The 10137-nt window shown below is 31.7% G+C and overlaps 1 long non-coding RNA gene across 3 annotated transcripts in view; it reads left to right on the top strand.

The window, feature by feature from the left end:
* Nucleotides 1-6002, top strand: part of LOC122637365 — a 6999-nt gene extending 997 nt beyond the window's left edge. Inside the window, exon 3 of one of the 3 annotated variants that reach the window (XR_006329227.1) lies at nucleotides 5021-6002. This is a non-coding gene — a long non-coding RNA (uncharacterized LOC122637365). Of the gene's footprint in view, nucleotides 1-132; nucleotides 1017-1313; nucleotides 1751-5020 lie in introns of those variants that run through there. The other 2 variants (XR_006329225.1, XR_006329226.1) reach the window with 2 other exon arrangements.
* The last annotated feature ends 4135 nt before the right edge of the window (nucleotides 6003-10137 follow it).

The raw sequence follows: 10137 nt of genomic DNA on the forward strand, positions 1-10137 counted from the left end.
AAAAAAAAAGGAAAAAAAAACCTATATACATGCGTGTGTTCAATCGTCATCGTCCTAACGTCTTTCACAATATATACATACATACATACATACATACATACATACATGCGGCATAAGTTTTCGTTTTGTTAGTAGCAGCCACATTGCTGTAGCATCAGCATCATCAGCATCACCAGCATCACCAGCTACAGCTACAGCTACAGCAGCTACAGCTAAGGCTACAGCAACTACAGGTACAGCAGCTACCTTCAGAATCTCTCCCTTTCCCTACATTGGCTGCTACCTTTCTGCTGCTGTTGGGTCCTCCCTTTCCTACATTGCTGTACCTTTCCTGCCGTTGGGTCTCCCTTTTGCGTTAAGCCGCACCGCGTGGCAGTGGACATAAGAGGGCTAGGGGAGAGAGGGATCATGGAGTTAGACAGGGGGGGTAGGGTAGGGTAGGGTAGGGTGGTGAGGTGAGGGAGAACGAGGGGAGCCCACACGAGGAAAGGATGGAGAGAACGGGACCATAAGGGAGTGGATATAACGTAAACGTTCTTGTCCTTTTCTTTCTTTCATTTCTTCCACACATACGCACTGTCCCTTTCCAATGTTCGTTATTCTAATATTTCTTTCTCTTTCTCAACCTACTCCCTCTTCTTCTTCTTCTTCTTCTTCTTCTTCTTCTTCTCTTATTCTCTTATTCTCTTATTCTCTTATTCTCTTATTCGTTCGTTCTGTTCTGTGTAAAGAGTAGCCGCTGTGTTAGCTCCTTCCTCCTTTAGTAAAGAGAGAGAGAGAGAGAGAGAGAGAGAGAAAGAGAGAGAATGCGAACCCCAACGATACTATGTTATGCCTGTGGAGCTTGGCTCTGACATACTTTGTATGTTAATGCCACATAATGTCGGTTTTGTTCCTCTTTTCAGCATTTATTTGTTTCGGCTTCTCTTCTGACTTTGGACTTTTTTTCCCTCCTTTCTTTTAGTTCGTTCCCTTTTCTCTCTTTCTTTTTTTCTCCTTTAAATCTTTTTTTTTTTACTTTTTTTTTATTTCTATTTTTTCTTCTTTTTTTTTTTTTTTTTTTTCTTAATCATGATTTATATCCATGAACGTAATAAAATAAATTTGCTAGAAGTTTATTCTTCTTATTGAGCCGGGAAAAGATACGAGGATTATTTCTTTTTATAAATTTATTGTTTCATCTTGTTGTGATTGATGAACGATGCGGAAGTTTCCATTTTCATGGGACAATCTTCTCGATCTACTCTGATATGAGGTATCATTTATCTTTGTTCATTTTGTTAGATACGTTGAATCAAGTTTTTGTTTCACAGCAGTCATCGAGAGATAAAAACTAATTGGAGAAATTGATGAAAGATTTTGGAATTGATTAAGTTGTATACTTCATCGAAATCGAGCCATTTGATTGATTTGATTGAATTAATCGATGGATTATTTTTAAATGGATTGCATGTCGTTTAATGATATTGATTAAATGGGAAAAGCCAAGACTTCCTTTTTGTGGCTTTTATCTGCTCAGAAAAAGAAACAGATGGAAAGATATTTAGATAACATTGTTTGGGATATTAATTTTTATTTTTAGATACAAGTGTATATTAGGTTGATGACAATATTAATGTCGTTAAAAAGTTTGTGTAAAATTTATTGTATTGCGAATAGAAATTTGTTAGAAAATGAATTTGTTATTAATTCATTGGAAGATCTATTAATCAATTTATTGTACTTACGTTATTTAAATTGAATTTGATAGATTCAGTATCAAGTTTGATAACTTACAAAGAAATTGTTATGTAATAAAATTATATACTTAGATTTTAATCATGTCTGACATTTTAATATGTTTTTTATCTTATTATAAGATACTGAATAAAAACAGTAGAAACGTATTTAATTTACAATATCCATTGGAATATATTATCTGATTATTTGGAGAACATAATTGATAATAGAAATTTCTTTTCTACAAAGAATTATCAGTGAATATCTAAAGAATTTGATATTTAGAACTTTATGATTAATAACATTAATTATTTCTTTTTTTTTACGATATCAAGATAGTAAGTAGATAAAAAAGTGATTATTTTTAATTAATTAATGATAACTATTCATTAATATAACCTATAATATTGTAAGGAATTATAAATGAATATTTATAACGAAATGAATGTACATTTCAATGATTCATAATATTCTAATTATTTTTACATATAACATTTTATATGTAAAATCGAATCTTAATATTATAATATGTTAATAATTTGAAGAAAATATAATCTATAATATTATAATAAATTATCTTCAAAATTATGAAAAAAAAAAAATAAATAAATAAACAAATACAAATAAACCAGAAAACATAAAGAAAATTCTTAATTTCTTTAAAATCTGATTATACAAACACTTTGCTCTTTTCTATGACAAATGAATGTTAATTATTATATTATGTCATAAGAATCCGTTAAACTATACTATATCTAATAGTAGTAATAAATTAATATTAACGGTAACTATATGTCGCATATAATATACCGATTTTCAAATTAAATTCTTTGTTTGAATATTGGTTAAAATATTTGATTTGAAAAACTGATGGAACTAAATTTGATTGAAACTGAAGAAGAATGGACGAATAAGATTTCCAAATCTGTTGGATTTGATTAGAATAAAAATTTAATACGCAGTATGAAACCAAGGATATGTATAGTAATAATAATAGTCCTTAATATATACTAATAACATCAATAATAATGATAGTATTAGTACATAGTAGTAATATCAGTAATAACGATCAGTAATAATAATAGATTAGTACATAGTATTATCGGTAGTAATGGTAGTATTAATAATACATTAATAGTATCGATAATAATAATAATATTAGTACATAATAATAATAGCAGTAATAACGATAGTATGAATATATACTAATAGTATCAGTAATAATAGTAGTATTAATACATAGTATTCTCGATAGTAATGGTAATATTAATATATATGAATGATATCAGTGATAATAATAGTATTAGTAAATAGTATGATCATTAGTAATGGTAGTATTACTAAATAGTATTACCAGTAGTAATTGTAATATTACTAAATAATAGTAATAATATTAGTAGTAGTAGTTCTAGTATTAGTAGTGGTGGTGGCCGCATGCCGCATGTAATATAGACCTGCTGGTACCTGCTGCGATCCAACCTGGCGTTGACAGGTGATGCAGTCGCGGAATTGCCCTTCGCCATCGACCGCATCTCACGGATGTGCTCCTGAGCAAAGTACCTCCTACCCGTTGATGTCTCTCCCTAACCACAATAAGAAAATAAAAAGAGAGAGAAAGAGAAAAGAGAAAGAGAAATAGAGGAAGAGAGAAAGAAAGAAAGAAGGAGACAAAGCAGAAACAGAGACAGAGCTAGAGTCAGAGTCAGAGAGAAAAAGAGAGAGAGAGACAAAAGGATGAAAAGAGAAAGATAAAAGATCCGGAAAAGACGCGTGTATGTAAGAGTAAAAGAGAGAAAAAGAGAGATAGCGAAAGTAGAGAGAGAGAGAGAGATCAGAAGAGTAAACAGCAAGGATCGAAGTAGCTTCTGCATTGGCATCAGCATCACCAACGGAGCAGTAGGAGTAGCAGCAACAGCAGCAAGCAGCAGCAGCAGCAGCAGCAGCAGGAGTAGCAGAGTATACGCAAAAGCTCCCTTCTGGTAGGGTCCCGACGCGATGCAAAGACGGGGTATAAATAAGCGGCTGTCGTTTGCGGAAGCAGAAAACGGGCAAAAGGATAGAAATAAAGAAGAAGAGGATAAAGAAGAAGAAGAAGAAGAAGAAGAAGAAGAAGAAGAAGATAAAGAAGAAGAAAAGGAACCAACCAAAGGAGAAAGGAATAAATAAGTTTGGGGTAGAGCAAAAGAGAGAGAGAGAGAGAGAGAAAGAGAGAGAAAGAGAGAAAAAGAGAGATAGGGAAATGGTAAAGAGTGAGTAGAAAAGAGACATATATATATATGTGTGTGTGTGTGTATGTATGTATGTATGTATGTATGTATATGTAAGCAATACATAGGACTAAAAGGGAACTCTTCTACCTACCTACCTACCTTCTTCTCTTTCCTCTTTCCTCTCCCCTTTCGATCTACTAACTTTTGCGGTATACGAGTTACCGCACTAAAAAAAAAAAAAAAAATATATATAAAATAAAAAAAGAGAAAGAAAGAAGAAAAAATGTTTCCATCGTCCCTCCTTCTGTATACGGCAGGTGTGTACCACCTCTTCTCGTTATCCTGAGACTTCAAGAGGAGGAAGTCGCGACACCTTACATACGCATTCTCTCTCTCTCTCTTTCTCTTTCTCTTTCTATCTATCTCACTGGCTCGCTCACTTGCTCGTTGTTTCTCTCTCTCTCTCTCTCTCTCTCTCTCTCTCTCTCTTTCGATCTAGCTATCTATGTCTCTGTTTTGATCTATAAAATCAAGGCAAGTGAAGTTCTTGATTGTATCTTTCTCTCTTTTTGTTTTGTTTTGTTTTTTTTTTCTTTGAATTTCAGATTTTATAAGTGTTGTAGAGTAACGTGGTTTGAGCTAGAGTTATCTTGTGATTTTTTTTGATAGAAATTAACGTGAGCAGAAAAATTGTGGTAGGGATGAAGATGGTGGAGTGAATACAGGAAGGAAGGTTGTTTCCGAACTTCTTTTATTTTCTTTTATTTTATTTTATTTTTCCTAACCGCAGAACAAAATTATTGCACGAGATATTCTATTAATTTTTCTTCTACATTTTTTTTTTCTTTTTTTCTTTTATGTACAGGATAATGTAAGTTTCAGTTTTACGTCGTAATTTTATTTTATTTTATTTTATTTTATTTTATTTTATTTTATTTTATCTTTCTTAATCGCAGAAAAAATTATTGTGCGAGAAATTCTATTAATTTTTCTTTTTTTTTCTTTTATGCACGATATAACTTTAATTTTCTTTATATTATTTGTTTATTTATTTTGTTTTATTTTATTTCAATTTATTTTATTTTTTTAAGTTGAAACGTCGACGAAGCAACGCAGTCATTCGTAAAGTTTCTTCGATTTCTTGGAACATCGATTGTCGGATCGTCGCCATTATTTCAACCGACTGCAACATCTGAAATGAAAAATATCGTCCATTGATTTATTCGTGGAAATATATTCACTTAAAATATAGAATATTGTGTGAAGAATTTTGAACATTTTCGATTATTATTAACAAATAAATAAATGGTGGAAGGAATTTATTTTTACTAAAAAAAAAAAGAAAATAAAACAAAATAAAAAGAAACTTGAAAATTGTGTTTATGAGAGATTAAATAATTGAAGACATTGGAAAAAATCTTCAAATGAGAATTAATTTCGAATAGGATGGTATGTGAAATTAGAATTAGATGCAAAGACAATCGGATTAGAATCTAAATGATTCTCTTTTTTCTTTTTTTTTTATTTTTTCCATTTTAATTTTTTGTACGATTATAGTAACATCAATTTAAGCCGATCATTATTTCATTTAACGCATATTTTTTAGAATTAGGAATAACGAAATTAAGCTTGACATTAGAGCTTAAAACGAGCTCTATTATATTATTTTTGAATACTCGTTTTAATTCGTACGACATTATAATGTCACTATATTATTTTTAAACAAAAATTATTGCGAGAATTTCGAATAGTTTCACATTCATTAGAATCAGTTTCTAAGGAGATTAGGCTTATTACATACGCTTTAATTCGGACGACTATAGTTTACGGATATCGTAACTGAACATCGTTAAATATTATTTTTAACAAAAATTAAGATGGGAATTTCAAATTAACACATATTATTTACAATTAAAATTAAAGTAATTAGAATTAAAATTTATACTTTAATGATTTCCATCATATTTCTTTCAAATTTTTATTTTAATTCGTATGACACGAACGATGTCATTATTTGACACGTATTATTTTTAAAATTAAGGTGGGAATTTCAAATAGTTTTATCAATAGTAAATAAGAAAATAACATATAACAATAATACAATAATAAAATATGTACAATAATAAAAAAATAATGGCACAAATTTAGAATCTAAATAATGTTTATAACAATTTTTTCAAACTTTCATTCTTAATTCGTACGATGATAACAGCGCCATTATATAATTTTCATCTGCGCCATCTTAAAAAACAAAGGCAGCAATTTCAAATAGTCTCATATTATCAACAGAGTTATAAATAGGGGAGTTAAGGATAAAATTAAAACCTAAATGATTTCAAAATCTAATTAGACTCAAAATTAGAATTAAAACGATCCCCATAACTTTTCCTTCAAATTTTTATTCTTAATTCTTATACTTATAGCGAAATCATCTTATCGTTAAAAAAAAAAAAAGATAAAGTGAGTAAAAAAATTAAGGCGTCAATTTCAAATCGCTATACGATCATCGGAATGATAATTAAAATGATAAAATGATAAATAGATAATTCTAATATATATATAATTCAAATAATCTCCTTGAATGTAACTTCGTAACTTTAAAAAAGAATCAAATACAAGTTCTATATCTCTCCTCTTTCTCTTTTTCTCTCTTTCTCTTTCTTTCTGTCCAACTAATCTCGATATTGGCTGTTTCTTATCTTCGTCTGGATCTGGATCCTATTGATGCTAAATCGTATATATTTGCATGCGCGCATCTCGAAAAGGGAAAAAGCAAAAGCAAGAAAAAGAAACAAAAACAAAAAAAGACAAAACTAAACAAAACAAAACAAAAAGCAAAACAAAAAGAATAGAAAAGAAAAGAAAAGAAAAGAAAAACGGAAAAGAACAGCAGCAACAAAAAAATAGAGAAAGGGAGAAGAAGATGGAGGAGTAGAAGAAGCAGAAGAAGAAGAAGCAGAAGAAGAAGAAGCAGAAGAAGAAGAAGAAGGAGGAGGAGGAGATTTTTCGGTGCGTGGATATCCTCGGAGAGAGCTACTCGTACATACACAATTCACATAAGGAATATATGGTATGGAGTGTTGAAGTTGGTGATGGTAAAACGTTGGTTAGGGGTGAGGAGAAGGGGAGAGAGAGAGAGAGGTAGAGAGAGAGAGAGAGAGAGAGAGAGAGAGAGAGAAGACGACAGTCGGTGGTTTGGTAGAGAGACTAGTGGGGGGGCTAAAAGGAGGACTTGAGAGGGTGGGGGTGGGAGAGGGGGGCGGCTGTGTGCGCGCCTTTCAGAGGGCGACGTTATACACTCTCAAGCCGCGCCGCTCACCTATGTGTCTTTCTCTCTCTCTCTCTCTTTTTCTCTTTCTCTTTTTTTCTTTCAAAGAATAAGAGAGAGAAAGAGAGAGAAAGAGAGAGAGAGAGAGAGAGAGAGAGAGAGAGAGAGAAAGAGAGGTAGGTAGGTAGAACAGAGCGGAACCGAATGAAACGGAACACAGAAGCAAACCAAGAAAGAGAAAGAGAGAGAGTAGGAGAGAGAGAGAGAGAAAGAGAGATAGATAGAGTGCGGCTTGAGCCTCTTTCTCTCAGCACGAGGCGCAGCATGTTTATTGGCGCATCTCGCAGTCTTAAATCTTTATGTTGTCTCCGCGAAGAACTTGGGGGTTCTCCCCTAAACCCCCTCCTCACTCGACTTCCCTTTACGCCACCCTCTCTCTTTCTCACTCTTTCTCTTTCTCTCTGGCTATCCCAGTTGTGTATGTGTGACTCTCACATGATCGCACACGGTTTTCTTTCGAGGAAGAGAGTCTACATGGTAAGCTATAGTTGGCGGGTAGTGCGGTTGTATGGAATGGAAAAGGATGAAGATAGAGAGAAAGAGAGAGAGAGAGAGAGAGAGAGAGAGAGAGAGAGAGAGAGAGAGAGAATGAGATAGAAAGAGAATCCGCAGAAGCTACGTGCAAAAGGGGGAGAAGAAGAAGAAGAAGAAGAAGAAGAAGAAGAAGAAGAGGGAGGATTATGGGAGCGAACGAGATAGATGGATAATGGTAGATATCTGTGAGAAAGAAGGAGAAAGAGAGAGAGAGAGAGAGAGAGAGAGAAAAGTTGGGAGACAGGGAGATATATCTCTTGGAGAGAACCGTGGTCTCTCTCGCGAAATCGAGTCACAGAACTCGGACGCGAGCAAGGCGGCGTCCACCGCATTACGCACGCAGAAGCCGCGATTTTAACGTGCCTTTTATCTAGACATCCTTTCCTCTTAACCTCCCCTCAGTCCCTCACCCAGTCGTATCCTTCCTTGGACTACCGCATCACCCCTTCCCCCTTAACCCACCACCCCACATATACCTTCTTTTATACCCTCGTCTCTGTCTATCGCAGATAGCCCGCTCTGCTTGGCTCCGACTGAGAGAGGAAGTAACGTTTATGTGCGAGAGCGGCCTCGACTTTTCTCTCTCTCTCTCTCTCTATTTTTTTCTCTCTTTTTCTGTCGGTCTGTCTGTCTCTTTCTTTCACTCTCGTTCTTGTAGTCTCCTCTTTATTTTCGTATTTTTTTCTTCGCCTCGTTTCCTTTTTTCTTCTCTCTCTCTCTCTCTCTCTCTCTTTTTTCTCTTTCTTTCTTTCTTTCTTTCTTTCTTTCTTTCTTTCTTTCTTTCTTTCTGTGTGTGTGTCTCTCTTTCTTTTTTTTTTCGTTTTTGGTTTCGTTTCGTTTCGTTTTCTTAGCTTTTTATTTTTCTGCTTTTCTTTTCTTTCTTTTTTTTTGCTTTTTCTTTTCTTTTCTTTATCTGGAAAGAGGGCGAGCAGCTGATCGTATCGTATCGGATATAAACTTGTTTATTTTATTCGTTTATTTTTTAAGTTTTATCTATTTGGTTCTTTTGTATAGTCTTGTTTAATTGTCGTGGAAAATTGTAGTAGGTTTTTTTGTTTTTTGTTTTGTTTTTGTTTCTTTGAAGGATTGCGGTGCTTTTGTAATGGTTTTGATAATGATAAAATGGTGTTGTTTAATTAAATAATTATAAATCAGTGATAATATATCAAAACATGTATATATTATTATTATTAATATTATTATTATTTTTAGTTCTTTTCTTTTCTTCGCTATTTCTTTTATTGCAACGTGGTTTAATTCTATTAAATAGATATAATATTTATAAGTGAGAAATAATATATGAATATATTATTATATTGTATATTATTTACTTTTATATTGTTTATCAAGGAAAATAGTATTTCTTTTTATTTGAGAAGGGTGAGAGAAGAAGAGGTAATAATTAAGTAAATACATACTTATATATAAATAATAATGTATAACCATTATATGTGTGTGAGTATATATATATATACATAAGTAGTATATATTATCAGTTTTTATTCTGTTCTTTTTCAAGTAAAATATAACAGTATTTTTTTTTGAGATGATTTCTTTCGGAGCAGCAGTGTTGTAATAATTAAATAAATACATAATTATATGTAAACAAGAATATATAACCATTAAATGTGTGTGTGTATATATATATATATATATATAATATATAATTGCTATTAGTATATATTAATAATTCTTATTTTATTGTTGAATAATAAAAATTGTATTTTCTTAGTACGTTAGGTATGGAGGAAGGAATATATATATATATATATATATATATATATATATATATATTAAAATGTCTAGATGTTAATGGCCGAACTCGACAGATTTACCTATATTAATATTTAACTAATATTAATATTTACAATTATCTTACAATTACACACGGATATATATATATATACACACACACACATATATACACTTAGTGATAAAAGTTAAGAAACAAAGTAATCGTTCGTCTATTTTTATAGAATATTTTTTATTTTTATATTTTTTTATACTATGTATTTCGGAAGATAAAAAATATATAAAAATAGAGGAACGATTACTTTGTTTCTTAACTTTTGTTAATAAGTCCATATTCATTTTTTTATATAGCGTTAACAGTTTTTTCAATAATTCGTTCCGAGAAACGAGTAATTAAAATGATTACACCCAATGTCGTCAATTACGAGTAAATAAAAAATGAGAACCGAGAAATGAGAAAAGAAAGAAGAAAGAAAAAAAAAGAAAGAAATTCCGATTAAAAAATTGAATTTTCCGTTTCTCTGTTTTTCTCTTAATCATCATTTATATCGATCATATCGATCATGTCGATCGTATCGATCTATTTTTTTTATA

The sequence above is a fragment of the Vespula pensylvanica genome, chromosome 25 (assembly GCF_014466175.1).
Source record: "Vespula pensylvanica isolate Volc-1 chromosome 25, ASM1446617v1, whole genome shotgun sequence".
In the NCBI taxonomy this organism is placed as follows: Eukaryota; Metazoa; Arthropoda; class Insecta; order Hymenoptera; family Vespidae; genus Vespula; species Vespula pensylvanica.